This window comes from Heterodontus francisci, chromosome 1 (genome assembly GCF_036365525.1).
Source record: "Heterodontus francisci isolate sHetFra1 chromosome 1, sHetFra1.hap1, whole genome shotgun sequence".
In the NCBI taxonomy this organism is placed as follows: Eukaryota; Metazoa; Chordata; class Chondrichthyes; order Heterodontiformes; family Heterodontidae; genus Heterodontus; species Heterodontus francisci.
The window spans coordinates 14,884,554-14,906,360 of record NC_090371.1 but is presented as its reverse complement, the minus strand read 5'-3'; the positions used below and the strand labels follow the sequence as shown (position 1 = coordinate 14,906,360).

Sequence of the window (21,807 nt, the reverse complement as noted above, 5' to 3'; positions counted from 1 at the left end):
ATGAACTCAGAAACTACTGCACATCTGACATACGTCTTAAGACATCGCTGAGGACCAATCTGAGGAAGTCTGTGAAAATACTAGCACATTATAGTACCATTACGCGACAGTAACAGCACACTCCTGATGAGCGATGAGTAACATTGTTTACAATGCCTTGCGTACCCCATTTGGAGGGTCAACGGATGAAACGCAAACCAAGCTCAAAACATCACTTTAAAGCAATTGTTATTTTCCAACTTAAATGGTTTCACTGGGGATTGAACCCAGGATCTTCTGCGTGTAAAGCAAACGTGATAGCCACTACACCATGAAACCACAGATGATGGCAACGTCTTTTCGACTGGTGTTTTTCTGTGTGGGGGAATGCCTTCTAACTGGGATTCACCTGTGAAACTTCACACTCTCGTGTTGTAAATACATGTTCATTCCTCAGCAATGCCTGCAGATCCTAACACACTCTGGGACATCACCTGCAAATATGGGCAAAAACCTCGGACACTTTCCCAAACACTCAATGCAAAGGTACGAATACTCCTAAACACACACCAGTAATACTGACAGAATCCAGGGCCATGCCTTCAAATACTGACATAATGGTGGCGGTTTATTGACACACTCAGTGACCTGACACTTCCAACACACTTCAAATACTTCCCATGCAAATACTGACACAGTCATAGATATCGACATTACATACTGACTGTTAACTTTTAAAAAGAGGAAGTTGAAATCACAGTTACTACTGAAAGAATTATGTCACATGATTTCACATTTTCAACAAAAAACGTTACTGTACAAGTGTCAAACAAAGAAAAACACAACTAACGTAACAGTACAATTTGGAAAGATTGATATTTGAAACCTCAAATCTTAACAGTCCAAGAAGTCGTAGACTTTAAAATCTAAATGCCAAAAGAATAAGGCAGTTTGACTTTTAATTCTACCTCAAGAGTCCCCTATAGGTTACAGAATCTTGGCAGTTTGTTCCCTTCTCCTGGGACCAAACCAGCTTAGGAATTCACTACAATTCCTTAGTTTCTCAGCAATTTTCGGAGAATCCAGACTTCCCAGCTTGTGCACGTGACTGCCCCTGGCTCCCGATGCCTCTTTATTGCTGAGCCCAGCTGCTTTCAAAGACAACAGCTTTCTGAAAGCCAAGTGCTTTCTCTGTAACTAACAGCCTTGCTGAATCCAAATGCTTTCCAAAGTCAACCAATGTCTGTCAGCAAGGACACACATCAAAACACCTACAGGCAGCCCCCACATCATCAGGCTCCATAGCAAAGTGGCACATGTGGGACGTCCCACATAGCAATCTAAAGTAATAATTTCCAACTCCAAATCTTCTCTGTGTTCAGGGAATTCATAACATTTAAACCTCTGATAGAGGCAACTTCAGACACACCATCACCAACAAGAAGTTCATCGAAGTTCCCATTCTTTAGGGTCTTCACAAATCCCGTTATGACCTGACGCAATAAACATGGGCCATCCTATGATTTGTAACCACCCTAAGCTTGTTTGAAGCTTTGCAAACCCAGTGTTTTCCGTTGTCTTGCATGAAAATGTTCAATTCCCAAATTAAAACCATCTCTCAAAATTTAATGGAACCATGAATTAGATGTTCATAACATAGAATCACAGAATAATACAATGAAGAAGAGGCCCTTCGGCCCATCGAGTCTGCACCGATGTATTGAAACACCTGACCTGTCTACCTAATCCCATTTGCCAGCACTTGGCCCATAGCCTTGAATCTTATGACGTGCCAAGTGCTCATCCAGGTACTTTTTAAAGGATGTGAGGCAACCCGCCTCTACATCCCTCCCAGGCAGTGCATTCCAGACCGTCACCACCCTCTGGGTAAAAAAGTTCTTTCTCAAATCCCCCTTAAACCTCCTGCCCCTCACCTTAAACTTGTGTCCCCTCATAACTGACCCTTCAACTAAGGGGAACAGCTGCTCCCTATCCACCCTGTCCATGCCCATCATAATCTTGTATAACTCGATCAGGTCACCCCTCAGTCATCTCTGCTTAGGCGAAAACAACCCAAGCCTATCCAACCTCTCTTTATTGCTTAAATGTTTCATCCCAGGCAATATCCTGGTGAATCGCCTCTGCACCCCCTCCAGTGCAATCACATCCTTCCTACAATGTGGCAACCAGAATTGCACACAGTACTCCAGCTGTGGCCTTACCAAAGTCTGATACAGCTCCAACATGACCTCCTTGCTTTTGTAATCTATGCCTCCATTGATAAAGGCAAGTATCCCATATGCCTTTTACACCACCCTATTAACCTGCCCTTCTGCCTTCAGAGATCGATGGACAAACACGCCAAGGTCCCTTTATTCCTCGGAACTTCCCAGTCTCAGGCCATTCATTGAATACTTCCGTCTCACATTACTCCTTCCAAAGTGCACCACCACACACTTTTCAGGGTTAAATTCTATCTGCCACTTTTCTGCCCATTTGACCATCCCGTCTATATCTTCCTGTAACCCAAGACACTCAACCTCAGTGTTAACCACTCAGCCAATCTTTGTGTCATCCTGCAACTTACTGATCCTGCCCTCCCACATAGTCATCTGTGTAATTTTTATAAATGACAAACAATGGGGGACCTAGCACTGATCCCTGTGGTACGCCACTGGACACTGGCTTCCAGTCACTAAAACAGCCGTCTGTCATCACTCTCTGTCTCCCACAGCGAAGCCAATTTTGAAACCACCTTATCGAGTGACTCTGTATCCCATGTGCATTTGCTTTAGAACATAGAATATAGAACATTACAGCGCAGTACAGGCCCTTCGGCCCTCGATGTTGCGCCGACCTGTGAAACCATCTGACCTAAACTATTCCATTTTCATCCATATGTCTATCCAATGACCACTTAAATGCCCTTAAAGTTGGCGAGTCTACTACTGTTGCAGGCAGGGCGTACCACACCCCTACTACTCTCTGAGTAGATAAGTCTTTCTTGATAAGTCTCCCATGTGGGACCTTGTCAAAGGCTTTGCTGAAATCCATGTAAACTGCATCAACTGCACTACCCTCATCTACACACCTGGTCACATGCTCAAAAAATTCAATCAAATTTGTTAGGCATGACCTCCCTCTGACAAAACCATGCTGAATATTCCTAATCAAATTTAGCCTCTCCAAGTGGACATAGATTCTCTCCTTCAGAAATTTCTCCAATAGTTTCCCTACTACTGACGTGAGACTCAATGGTCTGCAGTTGCCTGGTTTATCTCAACAACCTTTCTTAAATAGTGGGACCACATTAGCTGTTTTCCAGTCCTCTGGCACCACCCTGTGGCCAGAGAAGAATTAGAAATTTGGGTCAGAGCCCCCTGCAAGCTCCACCCTCGCCTCCCACAGCATCCTGGGACACAAATCGCCCGGACCTGGAGATTTGTCTGCTTTTAAGCCTGCCGAAACCTCCAATACCTTGTCACTCCCTATGACAATTTGCTCAAGAACCTCACAGTCTCTCTCTTTCTGAGTTCCATATCTACATCCTCATTCTCTTGGGTGAAGACAGATGTGAAGCATTCGTTCAACACCCAACCAATGTCCTCTGGCTCCACCCACAGATTTCCCCCTTGGTCCCTAATGGATCCTACGCTTTCCCTGGTTATCCTCTTCCCATTGATATACTTATAGATTTTCCCTACTTTTACCAGCCAGAGCTTTCTCATATCCCCTCTTTGCTCTCCTAATTGCTTTCTTCAGCTCCATCCTACACTTTCTGTACTCCACTAATGCTTCCGTTGATTTGCTCTCATTGTATTTGCTCAAAGCCTCTCTTTTCCTTCTCATCGTACCTTGAATGTTTCTGGTCATCCATGGTTCTCTGGGCTTGTTGCTCCTACCTATTACCCAACAGGGAACATGTTGGGCCTGTACACTCCCCATTTCCTTTTTGAATGCCCCCCACTGCTCTTCTGTAGATTTCCTGACGAGTAACTCTTTCCAGTCTACCTTGGCCAGATCCTGCCTGAATTTACTAAAATTTGCTCTCCCCCAATCCAAAACCTTTTTTTGCAACTTGTCTATTTCTTTATCCAAAGCAATCTTAACATGACATAGTCAGAAAAATACACTATCAATGCAGACGCACTCACAGAAAGCTACTGTAAATACTGACACGCAGAAATCTTTTGGACATAACGTCTCTCTCAAAAGTTTCTGTAAATACAGGCACATTGACGCAAACCTACCCTAAATAGTGACACCTTGGAGAAAACTACATAAATACTGGCACACGGAAATCTTCCGTAAATGACACACTCAGAAAGCTACTGCTTATACAAACATACTCAGAAATCTACTGTAAATAGTGACACACTCAAACATATGGTAGATGCAAGCACACTTCTCGGAACCTACTGTAAATACTGATGAACTCAGAAACTACTGCACATCTGACATACGTCTTAAGACATCGCTGAGGACCAATCTGAGGAAGTCTGTGAAAATACTAGCACATTATAGTACCATTACGCGACAGTAACAGCACACTCCTGATGAGCGATGAGTAACATTGTTTACAATGCCTTGCGTCCCCCATTTGGAGGGTCAACGGATGAAACGCAAACCAAGCTCAAAACGTAACTTTAAAGCAATTGCTATTTTCCAACTTAAATGGTTTCACTGGGAATTGAACCCAGAATCTTCTGCGTGTAAAGCAGACGTGATAGCCACTACACCATGAAACCACAGATGAGAACAATATCTTTTCGACTGGTGTTTTTCTGTGTGGGGGAATGCCTTCTAACTGGGATTCACCTGTGAAACTTCACACTCTCGTGTTGTAAATACATGTTCATTCCTCAGCAATGCCTGCAGATCCTAACACACTCTGGGACATCATCTGCAAATATGGGCAAAAACCTCGGACACTTTCCCAAACACTCAATGCAAAGGTAAGAATACTCCTAAACACACACCAGTAATACTGACAGAATCCAGGGCCATGCCTTCAAATACTGACATCATGGTGGTGGTTTATTGACACACTCAGTGACCTGACACTTCCAACACACTTCAAATACTTCCCATGCAAATACTGACACAGTCATAGATATCGACATTACATACTGACTGTTAACTTTTAAAAAGAGGAAGTTGAAATCACAGTTACTACTGAAAGAATTATGTCACATGATTTCACATTTTCAACAAAAAACGTTACTGTACAAGTGTCAAACAAAGAAAAACACAACTAACGTAACAGTACAATTTGGAAAGATTGATATTTGAAACCTCCAATCTTAACAGTCCAAGAAGTTGTAGACTTTAAAATCTAAATGCCAAAAGAATAAGGCAGTTTGACTTTTAATTCCACCTCAAGAGTCCCCTTTAGGTTACAGAATCTTGGCAGTTTGTTCCCTTCTCCTGGGACCAAACCAGCTTAGGAATTCACTACAATTCCTTAGTTTCTCAGCAATTTTCGGAGAATCCAGACTTCCCAGCTTGAGCACGTGACTGCCCCTGGCTCCCGATGCCTCTTTATTGCTGAGCCCAGCTGCTTTCAAAGACAACAGCTTTCTGAAAGCCAAGTGCTTTCTCTGTAACTAACAGCCTTGCTGAATCCAAATGCTTTCCAAAGTCAACCAATGTCTGTCAGCAAGGACACACATCAAAACACCTACAGGCAGCCCCCACATCATCAGGCTCCATAGCAAAGTGGCACATGTGGGATGTCCCACATAGCAATCTAAAGTAATAATTTCCAACTCCAAATCTTCTCTGTGTTCAGGGAATTCATAACATTTAAACCTCTGATAGAGGCAACTTCAGACACACCATCATCAACAAGAAGTTCAGAGAAGTTCCCATTCTTTAGGGTCTTCACAAATCCCGTTATGACCTGACGCAATAAACATGGGCCATCCTATGATCTGTAACCACCCTAAGCTTGTTTGAAGCTTTGCAAACCCAGTGTTTTCCGTTGTCTTGCATGAAAATGTTCAATTCCCAAATCAAAACTATCTCTCAAAATTTAATGGAACCATGAATTAGTTGTTCATAACATAGAATCACAGAATAATACAATGCAGAAGAGGTCCTTCAGCCCATCGATTCTGCACTGATGCATTGAAACACCTGACCTGTCTACCTAATCCCATTTGCCAGCACTTGGCCCATAGCCTTGAATGTTATGACGTGCCAAGTGCTCATCCAGGTACTTTTAAAAGGATGTGAGGCAACCCGCCTCTACTTCCCTCCCAGGCAGTGCATTCCAGACCGTCACCACCCTCTGGGTAAAAAAGTTCTTTCTCAAATCCCCCTTAAACCTCCTGCCCCTCACCTTAAACTTGTGTCCCCTCATAGCTGACCCTTCAACTAAGGGGAACAGCTGCTCCCTATCCACCCTGTCCATGCCCATCATAATCTTGTACAAATCGATCAGGTCACCCCTCAGTCATCTCTGCTTAGGCGAAAACAACCCAAGCCTATCCAACCTCTCTTTATTGCTTAAATGTTTCATCCCAGGCAACATCCTGGTGAATCGCCTCTGCACCCCCTCCAGTGCAATCACATCCTTCCTATAATGTGGCGACCAGAATTGCACACAGTACTCCAGCTGTGGCCTTACCAAAGTCCGATACAGCTCCAACATGACCTCCTTGCTTTTGTAATCTATGCCTCCATTGATAAAGGCAAGTATCCCATATGCCTTTTACACCACCCTATTAACCTGCCCCTCTGCCTTCAGAGATCTATGGACAAACACGCCAAGGTCCCTTTATTCCTCGGAACTTCCCAGTCTCAGGCCATTCATTGAATACTTCTGTGTCACATTACTCCTTCCAAAGTGCATCACCACACACTTTTCAGGGTTAAATTCTATCTGCCACTTTTCTGCCCATTTGACCATCCCGTCTATATCTTCCTGTAACCCAAGACACTCAACCTCAGTGTTAACGACTCAGCCAATCTTTGTGTCATCCTGCAACTTACTGATCCTGCCCTCCCACATAGTCATCTATGTAATTTTTATAAATGACGAACAATGGGGGACCCAGCACTGATCCCTGTGGTACGCCACTGGACACTGGCTTCCAGTCACTAAAACAGCCGTCTGTCATCACTCTCTGTCTCCCACAGCGAAGCCAATTTTGAAACCACCTTATCGAGTGACTCTGTATCCCATGTGCATTTGCTTTAGAACATAGAACATGGAACATAGAACATTACAGCGCAGTACAGGCCCTTCGGCCCTCGATGTTGCGCCGACCTGTGAAATCATCTGACCTAAACTATTCCATTTTCATCCATATGTCTATCCAATGACCACTTAAATGCCCTTAAAGTTGGCGAGTCTACTACTGTTGCAGGCAGGGCGTTCCACGCCCCTACTACTCTCTGAGTAGATAAGTCTTTCTTGATAAGTCTCCCATGTGGGCCCTTGTCAAAGGCTTTGCTGAAATCCATGTAAACTGCATCAACTGCACTACCCTCATCTACACACCTGGTCACATGCTCAAAAAATTCAATCAAATTTGTCAGGCATGACCTCCCTCTGACAAAACCATGCTGAATATTCCTAATCAAATTTAGCCTCTCCAAGTGGACATAGTTTCTCTCCTTCCGAAATTTCTCCAATAGTTTCCCTACTACTGACGTGAGACTCAATGGTCTGTAGTTGCCTGGTTTCTCTCAACAACCTTTCTTAAATAGTGGGACCACATTAGCTGTTTTCCAGTCCTCTGGCACCACCCTGTGGCCAGAGAAGAATTAGAAATTTGGGTCAGAGCCCCCTGCAAGCTCCACCCTCGCCTCCCACAGCATCCTGGGACACAAATCGCCCGGACCTGGAGATTTGTCTGCTTTTAAGCCTGCCGAAACCTCCAATACCTTGTCACTCCCTCTGACAATTTGCTTAAGAACCTCACAGTCTCTCTCTTTCTGAGTTCCATATCGACATCCTCATTCTCTTGGGTGAAGACAGATGTGAAGCATTCGTTCAACACCCAAACAATGTCCTCTGGCTCCACCCACAGATTTCCCCCTTGGTCCCTAATGGATCCTACGCTTTCCCTGGTTATCCTCTTCCCATTGATATACTTATCGAATATCTTGGGATTTTCCCTACTTTTACCAGCCAGAGCTTTCTCATATCCCCTCTTTGCTCTCCTAATTGCTTTCTTCAGCTCCATCCTACACTTTCTGTACTCCACTAATGCTTCCGTTGATTTGCTCTCCTTGTATTTGCTAAAAGCCTCTCTTTTCCTTCTCATCGTACCTTGAATGTTTCTGGTCATCCATGGTTCTCTGGGCTTGTTGCTCCTACCTATTACCCAAGAGGGAACATGTTGGGCCTGTACACTCCCTATTTCCTTTTTGAATGCCCCCCACTGCTCTTCTGTAGATTTCCTGACGAGTAACTCTTTCCAGTCTACCTTGGCCAGATCCTGCCTTAATTTACTCAAATTTGCTCTCCCCCAATCCAAAACCTTTTTTTGCAACTTGTCTATTTCTTTATCCATAGCAAGCTTAACATGACATAGTCAGAAAAATACACTATCAATGCAGACGCACTCACAGAAAGCTACTGTAAATACTGACACGCAGAAATCTTTTGGACATAATGTCTCTCTCAAAAGTTACTGTAAATACAGGCACATTGACGCAAACCTACCCTATATAGTGACACCTTGGAGAAAACGACATAAATACTGGCACACGGAAATCTTCCGTAAATGTACACACTCAGAAAGCTACTGCTTAGACAAACATACTCAGAAATCTACTGTAAATAGTGACACACTCAAACATATGGTAGATGCAAGCACATTTCTCGGAACCGAGTATAAATACTGATGAACTCAGAAACTACTGCACATCTGACATACGTCTTAAGACATCGCTGAGGACCAATCTGAGGAAGTCTGTGAAAATTTTAGCACATTGTAGTCCCATTACGCGACAGTAACAGCACACTCCTGATGAGCGATGAGTAACATTGTTTACAATGCCTTGCGTACCCCATTTGGAGGGTCAACGGATGAAACGCAAACCAAGCTCAAAACTTCACTTTAAAGCAATTGCTGTTTTCCAACTTAAATGGTTTCACTGGGGATTGAACCCAGGATTTTCTGCGTGTAAAGCAGACGTGATAGCCACGACACCATGAAACCACAGATGATAACAACATCATTTCGACTAGTGTTTTTCTGTGTGGGGGAATGCCTTCTAACTGGGATTCACCTGTGAAACTTCACACTCTCGTGTTGTAAATACATGTTCATTCCTCAGCAATGCCTGCAGATCCTGACACACTCTGGGACATCACCTGCAAATATGGGCAAAAACCTCGGACACTTTCCCAAACACTCAATGCAAAGGTACGAATACTCCTAAACACACACCAGTAATACTGACAGAATCCAGGGCCATGCCCTCAAATACTGACATAATGGTGGCGGTTTATTGACACACTCAGTGACCTGACACTTCCAACACACTTCAAATACTTCCCATGCAAATACTGACACAGTCATAGATATCGACATTACATACTGACTGTTAACTTTTAAAAAGAGGAAGTTGAAATCACAGTTACTACTGAAAGAATTATGTCACATGATTTCACATTTTCAACAAAAAACGTTACTGTACAAGTGTCAAACAAAGAAAAACACAACTAACGTAACGGTACAATTTGGAAAGATTGATATTTGAAACCTCAAATCTTAACAGTCCAAGAAGTCGTAGACTTTAAAATCTAAATGCCAAAAGAATAAGGCAGTTTGACTTTTAATTCCACCTCAAGAGTCCCCTATAGGTTACAGAATCTTGGCAGTTTGTTCCCTTCTCCTGGGACCACACCAGCTTAGGAATTCACTACTATTCCTTAGTTTCTCAGCAATTTTCGGAGAATCCAGACTTCCCAGCTTGAGCACGCGACTGCCTCAAAAAAGAAGTGCACCTGGCTCCCGATGCCTCTTTATTGCTGAGCCCAGCTGCTTTCAAAGACAACAGCTTTCTGAAAGCCAAGTGCTTTCTCTGTAACTAACAGCCTTGCTGAATCCAAATGCTTTCCAAAGTCAACCAATGTCTGTCAGCAAGGACACACATCAAAACACCTACAGGCAGCCCCCACATCATCAGGCTCCATAGCAAAGTGGCACATGTGGGACGTCCCACATAGCAATCTAAAGTAATAATTTCCAACTCCAAATCTTCTCTGTGTTCAGGGAATTCATAACATTTAAACCTCTGATAGAGGCAACTTCAGACACACCATCACCAACAAGAAGTTCATCGAAGTTCCCATTCTTTAGGGTCTTCACAAATCCCGTTATGACCTGACGCAATAAACATGGGCCATCCTATGATATGTAACCACCCTAAGCTTGTTTGAAGCTTTGCAAACTCAGTGTTTTCCGTTGTCTTGCATGAAAATGTTCAATTCCCAAATTAAAACTATCTCTCAAAATTTAATGGAACCATGAATTAGATGTTCATAACATAGAATCACAGAATAATACAATGCAGAAGAGGCCCTTCGGCCCATCGATTCTGCACCGATGCATTCAAGACACTTGACCTGTCTACCTAATCCCATTTGCCAGCACTTGGCCCATAGCCTTGAATGTTATGACGTGCCAAGTGTTCATCCAGGTACTTTATAAAGGATGTGAGGCAGCCCGCCTCTACTTCCCTCCCAGGCAGTGCATTCCAGACCGTCACCACCCTCTGGGTAAAAAAGTTCTTTCTCAAATCCCCCTTAAACCTCCTGCCCCTCACCTTAAACTTATGTCCCCTCATAACTGACCCTTCAAGTAAGGGGAACAGCTGCTCCCTATCCACCCTGTCCATGCCCATCATAATCTTGTACAACTCGATCAGGTCACCCCTCAGTCATCTCTGCTTAAGCGAAAACAACCCAAGCCTATCCAACCTCTCTTTATTGCTTAAATGTTTCATCGCAGGCAACATCATGGTGAATCGCCTCTGCACCCCCTCCAGTGCAATCACATCCTTCCTATAATGTGGCGACCAGAATTGCTCACAGTACGCCAGCTGTGGCCTTGCCAAAGTACGATACAACTCCAACATGACCTCCTTGCTTTTGTAATCTATGCCTCCATTGATAAAGGCAAGTGTCCCATATGCCTTTTACACCACCCTATTAACCTGCCCTTCTGCCTTCAGAGATATATGGACAAATACGCCAAGGTCCCTTTATTCCTCGGAACTTCCCATTCTCAGGCCATTCATTGAATACTTCCGTGTCACATTACTCCTTCAAAAATGCATCACCACACACTTTTCAGTGTTAAATTCTATCTGCCACTTTTCTGCCCATTTGACCATCCCGTCTATATCTTCCTGGAACCCAAGACACTCAACCTCAGTGTTAACCACTCGGCCAATCTTTGTGTCATCCTGCAACTTACTGATCCTGCCCTCCACATAGTCATCTATGTAATTTTTATAAATGACGAACAATGGGGGACCCAGCACTGATCCCGGTGGTACGCCACTGGACACTGGCTTCCAGTCACTAAAACAGCCGTCTGTCATCACTCTCTGTCTCCCACAGCGAAGCCAATTATGAAACCACCTTATTGAGTGACTCTGTATCCCATGTGCATTTGCTTTAGAACATAGAACATGGAACATAGAACATTACAGCGCAGTACAGGCCCTTCGGCCCTCGATGTTGCGCCGACCTGTGAAACCATCTGACCTAAACTATTCCATTTTCATCCATATGTCTATCCAATGACCACTTAAATGCCCTTAAAGTTGGCGAGTCTACTACTGTTGCAGGCAGGGCGTTCCACGCCCCTACTACTCTCTGAGTAGATAAGTCTTTCTTGATAAGTTTCCCATGTGGGACCTTGTCAAAGGCTTTGCTGAAATCCATGTAAACTGCATCAACTGCACTACCCTCATCTACACACCTGGTCACATGCTCAAAAAATTCAATCAAATTTGTCAGGCATGACCTCCCTCTGACAAAACCATGCTGAATATTCCTAATCAAATTTAGCCTCTCCAAGTGGACATAGATTCTCTCCTTCAGAAATTTCTCCAATAGTTTCCCTACTACTGACGTGAGACTCAATGGTCTGTTGTTGCCTGGTTTATCTCAACAACCTTTCTTAAATCGTGGGACCACATTAGCTGTTTTCCAGTCCTCTGGCACCACCCTGTGGCCAGAGAAGAATTAGAAATTTGGGTCAGAGCCCCCTGCAAGCTCCACCCTCGCCTCCCACAGCATCCTGGGACACAAATCGCCCGGACCTGGAGATTTGTCTGCTTTTAAGCCTGCCGAAACCTCCAATACCTTGTCACTCCCTGTGACAATTTGCTCAAGAACCTCACAGTCTCTCTCTTTCTGAGTTCCATATCTACATCCTCATTCTCTTCGGTGAAGACAGATGTGAAGCATTCGTTCAACACCCAACCAATGCCCTCTGGCTCCACCCACAGATTTCCCCCTTGGTCCCTAATGGATCCTACGCTTTCCTTGGTTATCCTCTTCCCATTGATATACTTATAGATTTTCCCTACTTTTACCAGCCAGAGCTTTCTCATATCCCCTCTTTGCTCTCCTAATTGCTTTCTTCAGCTCCATCCTACACTTTCTGTACTCCACTAATGCTTCCGTTGATTTGCTCTCCTTGTATTTGCTAAAAGCCTCTCTTTTCCTTCTCATCGTACCTTGAATGTTTCTGGTCATCCATGGTTCTCTGGGCTTGTTGCTCCTACCTATTACCCAAGAGGGAACATGTTGGGCCTGTACACTCCCCATTTCCTTTTTGAATGCCCCCCACTGCTCTTCTGTAGATTTCCTGACGAGTAACTCTTTCCAGTCCAACTTGGCCAGATCCTGCCTTAATTTACTCAAATTTGCTCTCCCCCAATCCAAAACCTTTTTTTGCAACTTGTCTATTTCTTTATCCATAGCAAGCTTAACATGACATAGTCAGAAAAATACACTATCAATGCAGACGCACTCACAGAAAGTTACTGTAAATACTGACACGCAGAAATCTTTTGGACATAACGTCTCTCTCAAAAGTTTCTGTAAATACAGGCACATTGACGCAAACCTACCCTATATAGTGACACCTTGGAGAAAACTACATAAATACTGGCACACGGAAATCTTCCATAAATGTACACACTCAGAAAGCTACTGCTTATACAAACATACTCAGAAATCTACTGTAAATAGTGACACACTCAAACATGTGGTAGATGCAAGCACACTTCTCGGAACCTACTATGAATACTGATGAACTCAGAAACTACTGCACATCTGACATACGTCTTAAGACATCGCTGAGGACCAATCTGAGGACGCCTGTGAAAATACTAGCACATTATGGTACCATTACGCGACAGTAACAGCACACTCCTGATGAGCGATGAGTAACATTGTTTACAATGCCTTGCATACCCCATTTGGAGGGTCAACGGGTGAAACGCAAACCAAGCTCAATACATCACTTTAAAGCAATTGTTATTTTTCAACTTAAATGGTTTCACTGGGGATTGAACCCAGGATCTTCTGCGTGTAAAGCAGACGTGATAGCCACTACACCATGAAACCACAGATAATGGCAACAGTTTTTCGACAGGTGTTTTTCTGTGTGGGGGAACGCCTTCTAACTGGGATTCACCTGTGAAACTTCACACTCTCGTGTTGTAAATACATGTTCATTCCTCAGCAATGCCTGCAGATCCTAACACACTCTGGGATATCACCTGCAAATATGGGCAAAAACCTCGGACACTTTCCCAAACACTCAATGCAAAGGTACGAATACTCCTAAACACACACCAGTAATACTGACAGAATCCAGGGCCATGCCTTCAAATACTGACATCATGGTGGCGGTTTATGGACACACTCAGTGACCTGACACTTCCAACACACTTCAAATACTTCCCATGCAAATACTGACACAGTCATAGATATCGACATTACATACTGACTGTTAACTTTTAAAAAGAGGACGTTGAAATCACAGTTACTACTGAAAGAATTATGTCACATGATTTCATTTTCAACAAAAAACGTTACTGTACAAGTGTCAAACAAAGAAAAACACAACTAACGTAACAGTACAATTTGGAAAGATTGATATTTGAAACCTCCAATCTTAACAGTCCAAGAAGTCGTAGACTTTAAAATCTAAATGCCAAAAGAATAAGGCAGTTTGACTTTTAATTCTACCTCAAGAGTCCCCTATAGGTTACAGAATCTTGGCAGTTTGTTCCCTTCTCCTGGGACCAAACCAGCTTAGGAATTCACTACAATTCCTTAGTTTCTCAGCAATTTTCGAAGAATCCAGACTTCCCAACTTGAGCACGTGACTGCCCCTGGCTCCCGATGCCTCTTTATTGCTGAGCCCAGCTGCTTTCAAAGACAACAGCTTTCTGAAAGCCAAGTGCTTTCTCTGTAACTAACAGCCTTGCTGAATCCAAATGCTTTCCAAAGTCAACCAATGTCTGTCAGCAAGGACACACATCAAAACACCTACAGGCAGCCCCCACATCATCAGGCTCCATAGCAAAGTGGCACATGTGGGATGTCCCACATAGCAATCTAAAGTAATAATTTCCAACTCCAAATCTTCTCTGTGTTCAGGGAATTCATAACATTTAAACCTCTGATAGAGGCAACTTCAGACACACCATCACCAACAAGAAGTTCAGAGAAGTTCCCATTCTTTAGGGTCTTCACAAATCCCGTTATGACCTGACGCAATAAACATGGGCCATCCTATGATCTGTAACCACCCTAAGCTTGTTTGAAGCTTTGCAAACCCAGTGTTTTCCGTTGTCTTGCATGAAAATGTTCAATTCCCAAATTAAAACTATCTCTCAAAATTTAATGGAACCATGAATTAGATGTTCATAACATAGAATCACAGAATAATACAATGCAGAAGAGGCCCTTCGGCCCATCGATTCTGCACCGATGCATTCAAGACACTTGACCTGTCTACCTAATCCCATTTGCCAGCACTTGGCCCATAGCCTTGAATGTTATGACGTGCCAAGTGTTCATCCAGGTACTTTATAAAGGATATGAGGCAGCCCGCCTCTACTTCCCTCCCAGGCAGTGCATTCCAGACCGTCACCACCCTCTGGGTAAAAAAGTTCTTTCTCAAATCCCCCTTAAACCTCCTGCCCCTCACCTTAAACTTATGTCCCCTCATAACTGACCCTTCAAGTAAGGGGAACAGCTGCTCCCTATCCACCCTGTCCATGCCCATCATAATCTTGTACAACTCGATCAGGTCACCCCTCAGTCATCTCTGCTTAAGCGAAAACAACCCAAGCCTATCCAACCTCTCTTTATTGCTTAAATGTTTCATCGCAGGCAACATCATGGTGAATCGCCTCTGCACCCCCTCCAGTGCAATCACATCCTTCCTATAATGTGGCGACCAGAATTGCTCACAGTACGCCAGCTGTGGCCTTGCCAAAGTACGATACAACTCCAACATGACCTCCTTGCTTTTGTAATCTATGCCTCCATTGATAAAGGCAAGTGTCCCATATGCCTTTTACACCACCCTATTAACCTGCCCTTCTGCCTTCAGAGATATATGGACAAATACGCCAAGGTCCCTTTATTCCTCGGAACTTCCCATTCTCAGGCCATTCATTGAATACTTCCGTGTCACATTACTCCTTCAAAAATGCATCACCACACACTTTTCAGGGTTAAATTCTATCTGCCACTTTTCTGCCCATTTGACCATCCCGTCTATATCTTCCTGGAACCCAAGACACTCAACCTCAGTGTTAACCACTCGGCCAATCTTTGTGTCATCCTGCAACTTACTGATCCTGCCCTCCACATAGTCATCTATGTAATTTTTATAAATGACGAACAATGGGGGACCCAGCACTGATCCCTGTGGTACGCCACTGGACACTGGCTTCCAGTCACTAAAACAGCCGTCTGTCATCACTCTCTGTCTCCCACAGCGAAGCCAATTATGAAACCACCTTATTGAGTGACTCTGTATCCCATGTGCATTTGCTTTAGAACATAGAACATGGAACATAGAACATTACAGCGCAGTACAGGCCCTTCGGCCCTCGATGTTGCGCCGACCTGTGAAACCATCTGACCTAAACTATTCCATTTTCATCCATATGTCTATCCAATGACCACTTAAATGCCCTTAAAGTTGGCGAGTCTACTACTGTTGCAGGCAGGGCGTTCCACGCCCCTACTACTCTCTGAGTAGATAAGTCTTTCTTGATAAGTTTCCCATGTGGGACCTTGTCAAAGGCTTTGCTGAAATCCATGTAAACTGCATCAACTGCACTCCCCTCATCTACACACCTGGTCACATGCTCAAAAAATTCAATCAAATTTGTCAGGCATGACCTCCCTCTGACAAAACCATGCTGAATATTCCTAATCAAATTTAGCCTCTCCAAGTGGACATAGATTCTCTCCTTCAGAAATTTCTCCAATAGTTTCCCTACTACTGACGTGAGACTCAATGGTCTGTTGTTGCCTGGTTTATCTCAACAACCTTTCTTAAATCGTGGGACCACATTAGCTGTTTTCCAGTCCTCTGGCACCACCCTGTGGCCAGAGAAGAATTAGAAATTTGGGTCAGAGCCCCCTGCAAGCTCCACCCTCGCCTCCCACAGCATCCTGGGACACAAATCGCCCGGACCTGGAGATTTGTCTGCTTTTAAGCCTGCCGAAACCTCCAATACCTTGTCACTCCCTGTGACAATTTGCTCAAGAACCTCACAGTCTCTCTCTTTCTGAGTTCCATATCTACATCCTCATTCTCTTCGGTGAAGACAGATGTGAAGCATTCGTTCAACACCCAACCAATGCCCTCTGGCTCCACCCACAGATTTCCCCCTTGGTCCCTAATGGATCCTACGCTTTCCTTGGTTATCCTCTTCCCATTGATATACTTATAGATTTTCCCTACTTTTACCAGCCAGAGCTTTCTCATATCCCCTCTTTGCTCTCCTAATTGCTTTCTTCAGCTCCATCCTACACTTTCTGTACTCCACTAATGCTTCCGTTGATTTGCTCTCCTTGTATTTGCTAAAAGCCTCTCTTTTCCTTCTCATCGTACCTTGAATGTTTCTGGTCATCCATGGTTCTCTGGGCTTGTTGCTCCTACCTATTACCCAAGAGGGAACATGTTGGGCCTGTACACTCCCCATTTCCTTTTTGAATGCCCCCCACTGCTCTTCTGTAGATTTCCTGACGAGTAACTCTTTCCAGTCTACCTTGGCCAGATCCTGCCTTAATTTACTCAAATTTGCTCTCCCCCAATCCAAAACCTTTTTTTGCAACTTGTCTATTTCTTTATCCATAGCAAGCTTAACATGACATAGTCAGAAAAATACACTATCAATGCAGACGCACTCACAGAAAGCTACTGTAAATACTGACACGCAGAAATCTTTTGGACATAACGTCTCTCTCAAAAGTTTCTGTAAATACAGGCACATTGACGCAAACCTACCCTATATAGTGACACCTTGGAGAAAACTACATAAATACTGGCACACGGAAATCTTCCATAAATGTACACACTCAGAAAGCTACTGCTTATACAAACATACTCAGAAATCTACTGTAAATAGTGACACACTCAAACATGTGGTAGATGCAAGCACACTTCTCGGAACCTACTATGAATACTGATGAACTCAGAAACTACTGCACATCTGACATACGTCTTAAGACATCGCTGAGGACCAATCTGAGGACGCCTGTGAAAATACTAGCACATTATGGTACCATTACGCGACAGTAACAGCACACTCTTGCTGAGCGATGAGTAACATTGTTTACAATGCCTTGCATACCCCATTTGGAGGGTCAACGGATGAAACGCAAACCAAGCTCAATACATCACTTTAAAGCAATTGTTATTTTTCAACTTAAATGGTTTCACTGGGGACTGAACCCAGGATCTTCTGCGTGTAAAGCAGACGTGATAGCCACTACACCATGAAACCACAGATAATGGCAACAGTTTTTCGACAGGTGTTTTTCTGTGTGGGGGAACGCCTTCTAACTGGGATTCACCTGTGAAACTTCACACTCTCGTGTTGTAAATACATGTTCATTCCTCAGCAATGCCTGCAGATCCTAACACACTCTGGGATATCACCTGCAAATATGGGCAAAAACCTCGGACACTTTCCCAAACACTCAATGCAAAGGTACGAATACTCCTAAACACACACCAGTAATACTGACAGAATCCAGGGCCATGCCTTCAAATACTGACATCATGGTGGCGGTTTATTGACACACTCAGTGACCTGACACTTCCAACACACTTCAAATACTTCCCATGCAAATACTGACACAGTCATAGATATCGACATTACATACTGACTGTTAACTTTTAAAAAGAGGAAGTTGAAATCACAGTTACTACTGAAAGAATTATGTCACATGATTTCATTTTCAACAAAAAACGTTACTGTACAAGTGTCAAACAAAGAAAAACACAACTAACGTAACAGTACAATTTGGAAAGATTGATATTTGAAACCTCCAATCTTAACAGTCCAAGAAGTCGTAGACTTTAAAATCTAAATGCCAAAAGAATAAGGCAGTTTGACTTTTAATTCTACCTCAAGAGTCCCCTATAGGTTACAGAATCTTGGCAGTTTGTTCCCTTCTCCTGGGACCAAACCAGCTTAGGAATTCACTACAATTCCTTAGTTTCTCAGCAATTTTCGAAGAATCCAGACTTCCCAACTTGAGCACGTGACTGCCCCTGGCTCCCGATGCCTCTTTATTGCTGAGCCCAGCTGCTTTCAAAGACAACAGCTTTCTGAAAGCCAAGTGCTTTCTCTGTAACTAACAGCCTTGCTGAATCCAAATGCTTTCCAAAGTCAACCAATGTCTGTCAGCAAGGACACACATCAAAACACCTACAGGCAGCCCCCACATCATCAGGCTCCATAGCAAAGTGGCACATGTGGGATGTCCCACATAGCAATCTAAAGTAATAATTTCCAACTCCAAATCTTCTCTGTGTTCAGGGAATTCATAACATTTAAACCTCTGATAGAGGCAACTTCAGACACACCATCACCAACAAGAAGTTCAGAGAAGTTCCCATTCTTTAGGGTCTTCACAAATCCCGTTATGACCTGACGCAATAAACATGGGCCATCCTATGATCTGTAACCACCCTAAGCTTGTTTGAAGCTTTGCAAACCCAGTGTTTTCCGTTGTCTTGCATGAAAATGTTCAATTCCCAAATTAAAACTATCTCTCAAAATTTAATGGAACCATGAATTAGATGTTCATAACATAGAATCACAGAATAATACAATGCAGAAGAGGCCCTTCGGCCCATCGAGTCTGCACCGATGCATTGAAACACCTGACCTGTCTACCTAATCCCATTTGCCAGCACTTGGCCCATAGCCTTGAATGTTATGACGTGCCAAGTGCTCATCCAGGTACTTTTTAAAGGATGTGAGGCAACCCGCCTCTACTTCCCTCCCAGGCAGTGCATTCCAGATCGTCACCACCCTCTGGGTAAAAAAGTTCTTTCTCAAATCCCCCTTAAACCTCCTGCCCCTCACCTTAAACTGGTGTCCCCTCATAACTGACCCTTCAACTAAGGGGAACAGCTGCTCCCTATCCACCCTGTCCATGCCCATCATACTCTTGTACAACTCGATCAGGTCACCCCTCAGTCATCTCTGCTTAGGCGAAAACAACCCAAGCCTATCCAACCTCTCTTTATTGCTTAAATGTTTCATCCCAGGCAACATCCTGGTGAATCGCCTCTGCACCCCCTCCAGTGCAATCACATCCTTCCTATAATGTGGCGACCAGAATTGTACACAGTTCTCCGACTGTGGCCTTACCAAAGTCCGATACAACTCCAACATGACCTCCTTGCTTTTGTAATCTATGCCTCCATTGATAAAGGCAAGTTTCCCATATGCCTTTTCCACCACCCTATTAACCTGCCCTTCTGCCTTCAGAGATCTATGGACAAACACTCCAAGGTCCCTTTATTCCTCGGAACTTCCCAGCGTCAGGCCATTCATTGAATACTTCCTTGTCACATTACTCCTTCCAAAGTGCATCACCACACACTTTTCAGGGTTAAATTCTATCTGCCACTTTTCTGCCCATTTGACCATCCCGTCTATATCTTCCTGTAACCCAAGACACTCAACCTCAGTGTTAACCAAAAACAAGAAATGCTGGAATCACTCAGCAGGTCTGGCAGCATCTGTGGAAAGAGAAGCTGCGTTTACGTTTCGGGTCAGCGACCCTTCTTCGGAACTGACAAATATCAGAAAAGTCGCAGATTATAAACAAGTGAGGTGGGGTTTGGGCAAGAGATAACAAAGGAGAAGGTGCAGATTGGACCAGGCCACATAGCTGACCAAAAGGTCACGGAGCAAAGGCAAACAATATGTTAATGGTGTGTTGAAAGACAAAGCATTAGTACAGATTAGGTGTGAATATACTGAATATTGAACAGCAGCAAGTGCAAACCTGAAGAAAAACAACCTGAAAAAAACAGTGGGTCAGCAAACTGAACAAACTAAGATGAAATGAAATAAATGCAAAAAAAGATTGTAAAAAATGTAAAAAGGAATGTTAAAAAAAAGGAAGAAAAATAACTAAAAATGAAAGTAAAATGGGGGGCTGTCATGCTCTGAAATTATTGAACTCAATGTTCAGTCCGGCAGGCTGTAGTGTGCCTAATCGGTAGATGAGATGCTGTTCCTCGAGCTTGCGTTGATGTTCACTGGAACACTGCAGCAATCCCAGGACAGAGATGTGAGCATGAGAGCAGGGGGGAGTGTTGAAATGGCAAGCAACCGGAAGCTCAGGGTCCTGCTTGCGGACTGAGCGGAGATGTTCCGCAAAGCGGTCACCCAGTCTGCGCTTGGTCTCCCCAATGTAGAGGAGACCACACTGTGAGCAGCGAATACAGTATACTACATTGAAAGAAGTACAAGTAAATCACTGCTTCACCTGAAAGGAGTGTTTGGGGCCTGGGATAGTGAGGAGAGAGGAGGTAAATGGGCAGGTATTACACCTCCTGCGATTGCAAGGGAAGGTGCCCTGGGACGGGGACGAGGTGGTGGGGGTAATGGAGGAGTGGACCAGGGTGTCGCGGAGGGAACGATCCCTTCGGAATGCTGACAGGGGAAGGGAGGGGAAGATGCGACTGGTAGTGGCATCACGCTGGAGGTGGCGAAAATGGCGGAGGATGATCCTTCGGATAAGGAGGCTGGTGGGATGAAAAGTGAGGACAAGGGGAACCCTGTCACGGTTCTGGGAGGGAGGGGAAGGGGTGAGGGTAGAGGTGCGGGGAATGGGTCGGACACGGTTGAGGGCCCTGTCAACCACAGTGGGGGGAAATCCTCGGTTGAGGAAAAAGGAGGTCATATCAGAAGCACCGTCATAGAAGGTAGCATCATGAGAGCAGATGCGTCAGAGACGGAGAAACTGGGAGGATGGAATGGAGTCCTTACAGGAGGTAGGGTGTGAAGAAGTGTAGTCGAGGTAGCTGTGGGAGTCAGTGGGCTTATAATGGATATTGGTAGACAACCTATCCCCAGAGATGGAGACAGAGAAGTCGAGGAAGGGAAGGGAAGTGTCAGAGATGGACCATGTAAAGGTGAGAGAAGGGTGGAAATTGGAAGCAAAGTTGATAAAGTTTTCTAGTTCGGGGCGGGAGCAGGAAACGGCACCGATACAGTGATCAATGTACCGGAAAAAGAGTTGGGGGAGGGGGCCTGTGTAGGACTGGAACAAAGAATGCT

The 21,807-nt window shown here is 44.1% G+C and overlaps 5 non-coding genes across 5 annotated transcripts; all 5 read right to left on the bottom strand.

Moving 5' to 3' along the window:
- Positions 1–245: 245 nt before the first annotated feature.
- Positions 246–318, bottom strand: trnav-uac (transfer RNA valine (anticodon UAC)). Its single transcript has one exon. It is a non-coding gene; the product is annotated as a tRNA-Val (tRNA).
- Positions 319–4,654: 4,336 nt separating this feature from the next.
- trnav-uac (transfer RNA valine (anticodon UAC)) lies at positions 4,655–4,727 on the bottom strand. Its single transcript has one exon. It is a non-coding gene; the product is annotated as a tRNA-Val (tRNA).
- A 4,355-nt stretch (positions 4,728–9,082) lies between these two features.
- Positions 9,083–9,155, bottom strand: trnav-uac (transfer RNA valine (anticodon UAC)). The gene has a single exon. It is a non-coding gene; the product is annotated as a tRNA-Val (tRNA).
- Positions 9,156–13,515: 4,360 nt separating this feature from the next.
- trnav-uac (transfer RNA valine (anticodon UAC)) lies at positions 13,516–13,588 on the bottom strand. Its single transcript has one exon. It is a non-coding gene; the product is annotated as a tRNA-Val (tRNA).
- Positions 13,589–17,930: 4,342 nt separating this feature from the next.
- trnav-uac (transfer RNA valine (anticodon UAC)) lies at positions 17,931–18,003 on the bottom strand. The gene has a single exon. It is a non-coding gene; the product is annotated as a tRNA-Val (tRNA).
- Positions 18,004–21,807: the final 3,804 nt, after the last annotated feature.